The following is a 9,910-nucleotide window of genomic DNA, read 5'->3' as shown; positions in this document are numbered from 1 at the left end:
ATTGTTATTTTTGTTTTTGTCTATATTGCATTTGTTTTAGGCATAAGGGCAATGAAATGTACCTATATTTACATATAGTTGCATATTTTCCTAAACTTGGGTCCCAGGAAAACACAGAATTTCTCATTTGGGTCCCAGGCTGAAAAAGTTTAAGAACCCCTGATCTACTCTGATTTGAAGTGGATCATAGCTTTCACCATGATTCACCTAGTCAGTCTATGTCATGGAAAGAGCAGGTGGTAATATTTGGTATACTCAGTGTAGCTACACAGCATTATAGACATTCATTGGTATCTCATAAAACAAAATGTGCGGTATTGACACATTGCTAAAAAAAAAAAAAAAAAAGTTTTATTCTAGAAGTGCCTCTTTAAAATCAATCAATTAACCAAACCAAAAATATATACACATTTCTATTGATGATAGACTAGTGTACTGCATATACAGAATCAGATCTATGCATTTAGACACGCACACATTGTTTTTGGACAAACAGACTATTAGACAAATAGGCTAGTTCCATCATTCAATAGACATGCAATCAGACAGGCACAATGAGGTGAGAACACAGGACAAAGACAAAGACAGCACTGAACAAAAACCATTGGCGCCAGCTAATGCTATCATCCTCAATAGCAACCATCACAGAAAACTACTTAGGAAATAGGCAAGCCAACTCACACTGACAATTCAGTGGCGTTCTCTCTTTTACCTATACAATAAAGAGAAGGGGATGAGAGAGAGAAGAGGCTGTTCATACATAGTCAGACACCAGCAAAGGCCTGTGTTGCTGGGGGACTGTAAGTCTCTCTACCTCTCTTGGAATTGTAGAGCAACACGCAGGCGAGGACCAGGACAGCCACCACTACCAGACAGCAGGCCACGATCAAACATTTCTTCCACGTTGCCATCTTCACTGTAGAGAGAGAGAGGAAGGGAGGACGAGTGGGAGAGGTAGGGAGAGAGATGCAGGGAGAGGGGAGAGTGATGCAGGGAGAGGGGGGGAGGTAGGCAGGGTGTTTGTGAGAGGAAAAGGGTAAAGATCGAATGACAGTTAGGGTGAGTGGAGATGAGGACAGAGTGGACAGAGGAGGATGGTTGAAAGAGAAAGAGAAAGTCAATCTTAAAGTTCAGAGTCAAACGTCCATCTGCTTCCTCCTCTTGGGGTCTGAACTTAAGTGTTCCCTTCATTCCCCCTCTCCTCCTCATCCCCCTATCTTCTGCCTTGCCACTGTAGCTGCCGTAGTGCCAATATGGGGGGAAGCAGGCTGGGTCTAATTGCTCTGGCTAATGAGTGCTAGCCACGTCGTGCTGAGGAGTCACAACCCATGGGAGCGTAGCGCGTTGCCACTAGCATCCGGATTGACTGTGCTCTCGCGTTAGCCGTCGGCACTAACCACACCACAGGACATAGAGGGCAGAGTGGCTACGGGCCAAGGTTAGCTTAGCGGCGGGGAATTTAGCGTGGCTCATGCTAATCAACGCCACAGCAGAGGAGCTCATTGGGGTTCGTTAATAGTGGGGTCAGAAAACCTTTCTGGCAGGCACTGGGGTGGAGGGATCAGATCAGACGGAAGTAAACTTGTCAGCTGTCACTGAAGCAGCCCCTGAACAGTGTTGTGAGAAGAGCAAAACTGTCGCTGCTGGTCCAAAGAGGGTCTTTTGTTTCTACACAAGTGGTACTGTGAACACAAATTCATCTAGACTGGTGCATCCAGTAAGAGCAGTAAATGTCTCTATGGGGGAGTGTGTGTCTCTATGGTGTTGTGTGTGTCTCTATGGTGTTGTGTGTGTCTCTATGGTGTTGTGTGTGTCTCTATGGTGTTGTGTGTGTCTCTATGGTGTTGTGTGTGGACTCCTACTGTGTGTGGTGTTTGCTTGTCTCTCAAACTACTGTGATAAGTACAGCAGGGCCTTGCTCTATCTTCTCAGAGAGTGTGTGTGTAACTCTCACCATCTACGGTGACAGGCTGACTCTGGACCATGCTAGCGTAGTTGATGGCCTTGCAGTAGTAGGTGCCACTGTGCTCATTCCCCACTCCCTTGATCTGTTGTGACGCGCTGGATTGGGTTGAGGTGGTGAACAGCGGCTGGACGTTCCTACTTTGGTACCACTTAAAGGTGATGGGCGGGGAACCTTCCACCCCACAGATCAGGCACATCTCATCTCCCTCTGTGACCCCCGACAGGTCTGGGGTGACGATGAGTCCTGGATTGGACAGAGGCACTGGGAGAGGGGTATTTCTGATGATTAAATAAGAAGTGTGCAATAATGCTACAATCCAATGAAGCATGAATGTGCTTAATGTTGTATACCATTCCACACTAACAGGCTCACCTATGACTGGTGTTGTTTGTTGCTGACCAACGCGTCGACTTTGGGGTTGTTCTGTGCCTCGCATTTATAGTCCTGTGTGTCACTGTAGTACTGGATGGTGATAGGGAAGATGGCCTGATGAATAGAACAAGTGATTGAAATTACAAAATGGACTGTTAATGTGGAGAGGTTACCTTCCAATGACATCAACATTACTTAGCTGCTACACGCAAGACCACACTTAGCGGCTACACGCATGACCGCACTTAGCGGCTACACGCATGACCACACTTAGCGGCTACACGCATGACCACACTTAGCGGCTACACGCATGACCACACTTAGCGGCTACACGCATGACCACACTTAGCGGCTACACGCATGACCACACTTAGCGGCTACACGCATGACCACACTTAGCGGCTACACGCATGACCACACTTAGCGGCTACACGCATGACCACACTTAGCGGCTACACGCATGACCACACTTAGCGGCTACACGCATGACCACACTTAGCGGCTACACGCATGACCACACTTAGCGGCTACACGCATTACCACACTTCGACTCAAAGGTTGTATCTGAGTCAAGAATGACATTTAAAACGGGTGTTCTTCACCGAAATTACAATTTCCCACATTTTCATTTTTGTTCCCCTTTAATATCATATTGTTGTGACAGATACTGCATCCATCCATGTTATCAGCATATCCTTATGAATATCCTTATTTTACCAGGTAAGTTGACTGAGAACACATTCTCATTTACAGCAACAACCTGGGGAATAGTTCATAGGAGAGGAGATGAATCAAACAATTGGAAGCTGGGAATGATTAGGTGGCCATGATATTATAAGGGTCGGATTGGTAATTCAGCCAGGACACCGGGGTTAACACCCCTAGTCTTATGACATGTGCCATGGGATCTTTAATGACCAGAGAGTCAGGACACCAGTTTAAGATCCCATCCAAAAGACAGCACCCTACACAGGGCAATGTCCCCAATCACTGCCCTCAGGCATTGGGATCTTTTTTTTTTTTTAGACCAGAGGAAAGTGATATTGTCCCTCAAACACCACTTCCAGCAGCATCTGGTCTCCCATCCAGGGACTGATCAGGACCAACCCTGCTTAGCTTTAGAGGCAAACCAGCACTGGGATGTAGAGTGTTATGCTGCTGGTGATTAACTAAATGAATGTATTCAAAGACAAGTGAGATTGACTTACTTTGGGTCACACATACAAGCCTTATGGGCCTGTAGTAGTACCTTTTGCTTGGACAGGCAGCTTTGCACAGTACTTGGAGATCATCCTGGCGTCTGCTTTACATAAGTAATTCCCATTCGTGCTCCGTACCCCTACGGCGACATATATCCCATTGAAGCTGCCTGGCGTCAGTGTGTAATTGTCCTTGTAAATGGAGTATTTCACATGCGAAGCGCCGATTCTGTCAGAGGAGTAGTTGGTACTCTTGCAGGTTAACATGAGTTTCTCCCTTTCAAACACCTCTGTCGGATACATGGTCAGAACTGGCTGGGAAAACAGTTCTGTTGGGTGGATTAAAAAAACATTGATTACTCAACACTCTTGGAGGCTGAGTACATGTAAGAACATTCACGAGAAATGTTGTGATGAACAGTGATAAGGTAATAGCTGTGAATAGGATTGGCCAGGTTTTTCAGAAATCCTGGTTGGAGGATTCTGGATTTCCTGTTTATTCGCTCCTGATTCCAGGAAACTTCCAACCAGGATTTCTGGAAAACCTAGGAATTTAAGGAAAGTTCACCAGAATTTAACCCTAGCTGCGACTTGGTTATACACTGATAGAACAGATAATAGCTTTTTTGATAAGCTTTTTTTAAACAGCTAACACCACATTCTACATTTCAGATTCCTTATAAATCCATTCACTCACCTGCAATCGTCACGTTTTCCGTTGCTCGCTTGACAACATTTCCCATCTCCAAACTGCACTCAAACTCCCCAGAGTGCTTGGCCAGGGCTCTCATGCTGTGGTTGGCTTTACTTTGACCAGTACTCAGCAGATTCTGTCCCTTGCTCATGTAAACTCTGAGCCCAGAGCTGTTCTGGAGGTTACCACTGACACTGCAGGACATATCCAGATTGTCCCCTTCGATGATCATTGGTCCGTGTGGTCGGACAGAGATTACAGGTGTGATGAACAGCTCTGGGAGGACAAAATGAGGAAAATTGGTCTGGAAGCTAAAGGTTGAAACCAAGAGACATTTCCCCAGACACATTTTATTAAGTTTCGGACATGGTTAAAATGATTAGAGATTAATTGAGATTGAGAACAACAGCAGGGTCCTGGACTAAAAAGGTATTTCAACTGAGAATCTCCACTGAATGTGTGTTTCAGTCCAAGACTAGGTTTAACCTGTGTCTTGGAAATCGGCCCTAGATGTTCACCGCCATGTTCTGTTTTTGGGCTCCACCCCACCTTTTACAGTGACAACCACATCGTTGCTGGCATTGGATTGGACCGAGTCTGGCAGCAGTATGACCCTGTAGTCACAGTGTAGCTTGTGGACGCCAGCGTTGTTGAATCACAGCCTAGTCTCCACCTGGTTGGTCATAATAATATAACAATGTTAAATGGAAAAGTAAACGTGTGTGCTTGCTACTTGAAGTGTTGATGTTTGTGAAATAAGTTGTAGTGGGGGTAAAGAAACCTTAGCAAGCACACCCAATATTAACACACATGGTTGGCGTTGACCATCTCCTCATAAAGGTCCTTGGAGTTCTTGTAGAAATAGAAGACGATAGCGCCGGACTCCTCGGGGGCCTTACACCAAACGGTCACCTCAACTCCCTTGCTGAACACACGCTTGTCGACGCTGAGGACTGGCGTCTGGAGGCCTGGATGGACACAAGTAAGAGTGAAAGCACGCGGTCACACACACAGATAAAAATCACATGCCATAGACAGAGATACAAAAGCCCACATTCATGCAGGATACCAGTATTATTGTCACATGCGCAGGATACAGCAGGTGTAAAACAGTACAGTGAAATGCTTAACTTGCAAGCTTTTTGGTCCACAACAGAGAAGAGTTGACAGAGTACTAACCTGCCACAGTCAGTTTCTCAGAGTTGCTGCTTAGCTCCTTGCCCAGTATGTTCACCTTGCATTTGTAGTTCCCAGTGTTGGCCACTCTGGCCATGCGCAGAGTACAGTCGTGGCCAAAAGATTTGAGAATGACACAAATATTAATTTTCACAAAGTCTGCTGCCTCAGTTTGTATGATGGCAATTTGCATATACTCCAGAATGTTATGAAGAGTGATCAGATGAATTGCAATTAATTGCAAAGTCCCTTTTTGTCATGCAAATTAACTGAATCCCCCCCAAAAACATTTCCACTGCATTTCAGCCCTGCCACAAAAGGACCAGCTGACATCATGTCAGTGATTCTCTCGTTAACACAGGTGTGAGTGTTGACGAGGACAAGGCTGGAGATCACTCGGTCATGCTGATTGAGTTCAAATAACAGACTGGAAACTTCAAAAGGAGGGTGGTGCCTGGAATCATTGTTCTTCCTCTGTCAAACATGGTTACCTGCTTTGCACAAAAAGGGCTTCACAGGCAAGGATATTGCTGCCAGTAAGATTTCACCTAAATCAAACATTTATCGGATCATCAAGAACTTCAAGGAGAACGGTTTAATTGTTGTGAAGAAGGCTTCAGGGCGCTCAAGAAAGTCCAGCAAGCGACAGGACCGTCTCCTAAAGTTGATTCAGCTGTGGGATTGGGTCACCAACAGTACAGAGCTTGCTCAGGAATGGCAGCAGGCAGGTGTGAGTGCATCTGCATGCACAGTGAGGCGAAGACTTTTGGAGGATGGCCTGGTGTCAAGAAGGGCAGCAAAGAAGCCACTTCTCTCCAGGAAAAACATCAGGGACAGACTGATATTCTACAAAAGGTACAGGGATTGGACTGATGAGGACTGGGGTAAAGTCATTTTCTCTGATGAATCCCCTTTCCAATTGTTTGGGGCATCCGGAAAAAAGCTTGCCCGGAGAAGACAAGGTGAGCGCTACTATCAGTCCTGTGTCATGCCAACAGTAAAGCATCCTGAGACTATTCATGTGGGGTTGCTTCTCAGCCAAGGGAGTGGGCTCACTCACAATTTTGTCTAAGAACACAGCCATGCATAAAGAATGGTACCAACACATCCTACGAGAGCAACTTCTCCCAACCATCCAGGAACAGTTTGGTGACGAACAATGCCTTTTCCAGCATGATGGAGCACCTTGCCATAAGGCAAAAGTGATAACTAAGTGGCTCGGGGAACAAAACATCGATATTTTGGGTCCATGGCCAAGAAACTCCCCAGACCTCAATCCCATTGAGAACGTGTGGTCAATCCTCAAGAGGCGGGTGGACAAAGAAAAACCCACAAATTCTGACAAACTCGATTTGATTGTGCAAGAATAAGCTGCAATCAGTCAGGATGTGGCCCAGAATTAAAGCCTTTGACACTTATGAAATGCTTGTAATTATACTTCAGTATTCCATAGTAACATCTGACAAAAATAACTAAAGACACTGGCAGCAGACTTTGTGAAAATTAATATTTGTGTCATTCTCAAAACTTTTGGCCACGACTGTAGAGGAGGTCCTCTGTGGTGGTGGTGGTGCTCTTCGTGTACACAACGGTGTTGTCCTTGTAGATGGTGTATTCACGGTTCAGGAACCCAGAGCTGCTGACTAAGGCCTGGCAGCGTACCGTCACGTTGGTACCTTGGGAGATGGCGTTGCGGCGCTTGAGAGACAGGGTGACACTTCGGATTGTAAACACTGGAGAAAGAACTCAACATCAATGCTCCGACTGATCAAACTTTCTGTATAACAAAAGTTCTAGAAAACAAGCCTTTGTGATCTTGTACCAAAGCACATTATTTAGTGAATTCACACTTGGTAGTGGCATGAATCTTTTCACTGAGACCAAAAAAGACATATCCATAGTAAGAGAACAGTGCAATAAATCACGGTGCTATATAGCTAGTCATCTTCCAGCTCCAAGATACTCAGGAGCTGAAATCACTCACACCAATGATTTGGACATAAACACAGACCCTCAACAAAAACAACACAAGAAGTATTTTAATTCAGCGCATGCTGATAGCGAACTGTTTTCCCACGTTTGTCCTCCACAGAGTGCTTCTTTAGATAAAGGGCCTCCCAGTGGGGTCTAATGCGGAGCGGACAGTTCTGTCAGGTTGAGACCCCCAGTCCGGGGGGCTCCCATCCCAAGGACGTCCCAGTAAACAGGCCCCCGCCAACCAAAGGAAGGAAAGGCATTTTGCTAAACAAACAGGCAAACAGATGTACTCCCAGGGGACCCATCGCTATTTTAGACACTGCTGTCCCCAACCAATGTCCCTCAGCAGGGCCCAGCGCCACCGAGTGGAAAACCACTGGCAGAGGGTATGGGCAGTGCCAACCAGGGCACGAGCCATAGCGGACCCCCATAGAAAGGGTGTGTGAACTCTGACCAGTCTTGGCAAAGCCAATGAGTCAACTTTCCTGCTTAGAATTTGGTATTCTGCTATTCCAAGCACAGAATTGCTAATCTCGGTATGGTCAGGATAAGGCGTCCATCAACCACTGGCTAGCTGGACTCATTCCTCTGCCCAGTGCCTGGTTTCCCCCCTCTATCCTAACAGGAGGCGGCGGCGTGTGACACTGCTAACACATGAGTTCCCAAAGCCTTCCACAACTTTTCCACAGTCTCGGACTCCAAAAGAGTGAAAACACTGATAAGACAAGATCCAGGAACCATTCTCATAGGATTTCCAGTATGTCAATACAGTTTTACTTGTGTTAATACTACGATTAGCGTATATCAGTCACCTCTCAGTATAAGATGTTGCTGTAAAAAAGGTCCATAGCGTTAGAAAGAAGTAGATAAGCAAGAACGTCCAGTCCCGAAGCACACTATCTACGAATACACAAACTTTCACAGAAAGGAGAAACAAAACAATAGCTGAATACATACCACTCCAAAAGAAAAACCTTAAATACACCGAGTTCCCCAGTTTTGAAAACTGCATTCACTGCACTCTTGACTATCCTATTTTAAGAATCTCTTCAAGAACACTTTAATACTTACATGCCTGCGATTCCGCCACTTAGCCTGGATGGAACAGAAGGGCAAAAAACACAGTACATCAACGTAAAGAAAATCCATAGTTCCTTATTTCCCCACCCAACCCAAAAACCTCCCTGAGGTAGATTATCATCAAGCTTCCTTACAGGTGGAGAGGAGTACAGAGGTTAGCAGTAGTAGTTGGGTGACCATCCTGAGTGAGGGCTGCTGGGGCTCCCACATCGGTGGTGGCTGTCCTGGGCTGATGCGACTGGAGGTTAGGAGGCTGAGGACTGACTGGGGGGGGGGGGGGGGGGGGGGGGGGGGGGGGAGAGGACAGGGGAGGTGCTCTACCTCGGCCAGAGTGGGCCGCCTGGCCGCTGGTTATCACAGCGAGCAGAGCCCTCGACTTGGCTTCATTTTCCAGGAAGTGACTGTTTCCTCAGGATGTGTGAGCTGCTGGCGCTTTGCTGTTTTGGAATGTTCTCTTTCTGGGCCGTGTGTGTAGTCAGACACTGCTCAGCATGCTTAGGGTGCAGTAGGCAGGAGCTTACCTTTGCCATCCCCAGTGTCTGGGCCTCTGCAGGTACTATGGGGTAACATGGAGTGGGACACCCTTGCTTCTGTGCTCAGGAGAGCCTGTATCCTGAGGGTATGATATCACATTGTGCTCGTTCGTTACAGTTTACACCGTCGTAAATCCCAGCATGCCCTTCAAAGCTGTCAAACTACTGTTAGCTTACGCTCCTAGTTACGATTTTGTTTGTTTGAACTACTACTGAGCTACCTACCGCCAGACATATTATACCTTATTGGATGAACTTATTAAAACAAAATAAACAGTTTTACTATGATATACCACTCTTATCTTTGTACCAATATGAAATAAAAATGTATAAATATGAAAATGTATGCACTCAGTCGCTCTGGTTGAGAGCATATGCTAAATTACAAAAATGTAAATGTACATTTCTTAAGGGCAGGGTAAGTTACTTTCTAAATGTAATCCGTTATGGTTACTAGTTACCTGTCCAAAATTGTAAAAAGTAAAATTTTTGGATTACCATAAAAATAACGTAATCTTCTTACTTTTGGATTACTTTCCCTTTAAGAGGCATTAGAAGACAAAAAGGATACATCAAACGCATTTGGTATGTCATAGTGGTCTGACTCGCTCAGGTTGAATAAACTTGCACTTTTTTTCAATGCCGACTTGAATGTCATTGAGAAAACAGAAAGGTGTCCATGTATTTTTTCACTCAAGAACCAGCAACCTCTTTATACCCCCTTAACTGATTACATGTAATCTGATTACAAAACAAACTAAGCTTTTACACTACCAGCAAAATTATTATAATCAGATTACAGATACTTAAAAAAAACTAGATTACTTCATGTATTACTTTTAATTTTACTTTACAATTTTTGCCTGAGATACAATTGGACAAGATAGTGTGAGACTGGACTTATCTTAGCTCC

At 45.3% G+C, this 9,910-nt stretch overlaps 1 pseudogene; it reads right to left on the bottom strand.

The window, feature by feature from the left end:
- Positions 1 to 333: 333 nt before the first annotated feature.
- On the bottom strand, positions 334 to 8,717 carry LOC115147845 (platelet endothelial cell adhesion molecule-like; annotated as a pseudogene).
- Between the last annotated feature and the right edge of the window lie 1,193 nt (positions 8,718 to 9,910).

This window comes from Salmo trutta, chromosome 14 (genome assembly GCF_901001165.1).
Source record: "Salmo trutta chromosome 14, fSalTru1.1, whole genome shotgun sequence".
NCBI classification, from domain to species: domain Eukaryota; kingdom Metazoa; phylum Chordata; class Actinopteri; order Salmoniformes; family Salmonidae; genus Salmo; species Salmo trutta.
The sequence above is the reverse complement of the archived record's forward strand: the minus strand, read 5'-3'. Positions and strand labels throughout refer to the sequence as shown.